Here is a 1,823-nt window from a genome sequence, read left to right on the forward strand (position 1 = left end):
GGTGACATGTGCCTGTCACCCTAGTTTACAGGAGGCTGAGGCAGGAGGATCTGGGTGTGGTGACATGTAGCTGTTACCCCAGTATGCAGGAGGCTAAGGTAGAAATATATAAAGCTAGCCCGGGATACAGAGTGATTTCAAAGTCAGCCCAAGCAACCTAATAAAACCCTGTCTCAAATTAAAAATATATATATAGAAAAGAAGGAAAGGGGTGAGGAGATTGTAGGATTTGAAAGGTCGGTGGGTTCCATCTCCAGCACCACAGAAGAAAAGAGAAGAGCAGAAAATAGCAAGTATTGGGCTCAAAAGGGAGAGACTGTAAGCTGTGTGGCCTGTGGGGTTTAAAGCAAGTAAAACTGGCTAGCCGAAGAAAGACAGACGGTACAGGTGGACACGTATCCCTCTGGGACCGAGTCACAGGGACACAGGACACACGATCAGGCCAAGGGACGGCAGGACAAGAAGGATCTATTTAGTTGTTATGGAGCATTAATTAGCAAAACAAAAGCACTGGAAACAGGGAAGCAAAGAAGGAGATGGGGATGAGCACCCCCAGCTCTGCAGATGTGCCTGTGGGGTACGGTGCATACCGGCTACCTGGGAGCTTTGAGCTGCTCCACATATGCCCTGTAGCCGCTATGGTCAATTCTGCAAGGCAGCAGAATGTCCTAAAGGGACCTCCACACTGGAGATCATTGCTGGAAAAATTCTAAAGCTGAGCTGTGTGGAGGAGGAAGGTGCCTGAAGCAACCTATTCTTGCCTTAGAATACAGAGCCGCTGGAGCTGGTTTTCCTGGGCTGCTATAGTAACCGGCCTGGATGGAGATTGGAGGCAAGAGCCTGCAAGAACTGAGTGGACATCATTGTCCCGTTGTCAGGAGCCAGGGAGATGGATGGCGTGACCCTGAGGGAGGAGCCTCTGCTCGGGTTTATTAAAACCCTGTGCTGTTGCTTCATGACGCACGAGGCTGACTTGTGTAAGGAAACAAAATCAAGGGAGAAATACATTACTGGGCTGCTCGCTGCTGCTGCCGCTGCCGGAGGCTACATGTCTGGATACAAATGCCTGTTAAGCGGCAAGGGCGGAGAGACACCAATGTTCTGAAAATTGTTTATGACTTTAGTGGCAATAACTGTACTACTGAGAGTCCTCCTTCACAAAATAATCCTAAGTAGGAAATAAGAACTTTATGGATAGAAACAGTTTCCCAGCCTGTCATCTGTAAGAGGTTAAGAATGAAGGGTGTTCTAACTGTCTGGGTCCAGTTAATGGAATATTACGTTACCATCAAAAGTGAGATTACAAACTGTGCGTGTCAACTTGGACACACTTACACCAGCTGGGTGCCTGAGAGGTTGCGCTCACGTGGGGGAGGGATGTCCCATAGACTGGAGGAAACTTAACCAAACATTCATCCCACAGAGCTGTGGGTGAGCTCTTCTCTGGTGTGTACAGCTGTTTCTGGTGCGAACCACATTGCCCCGTTTCCTTTTGTCTTTACGAATCTTTGCAGTGTGAAGCAATGTGCATGCGTTTCCAACAGAAATTCACTTATAAGTGTGCATATGCATGTGTGTATCGTATGTGTGTGTGCATATGTGTATCTCTGTGAGTGAGTGTTTCTGTGTGTGTGTGTTTGTCTGTGTGTTTATGTGTGTCTGCATAAATGTACATCTATGTGTATGTGTCTCTATGTATCTATGTGTGTGTGCATGTCTATATCTGGGTTTATGTCTATGTGTATTTCTGTGTATGTGTACATATTTGTGTATCTGTATGTGTCTATGTGTGTTTATGTATTTGTGTATATCTGTTTATGTGT

Source organism: Microtus ochrogaster, chromosome 2 (assembly GCF_000317375.1).
Source record: "Microtus ochrogaster isolate Prairie Vole_2 chromosome 2, MicOch1.0, whole genome shotgun sequence".
NCBI lineage: Eukaryota > Metazoa > Chordata > Mammalia > Rodentia > Cricetidae > Microtus > Microtus ochrogaster.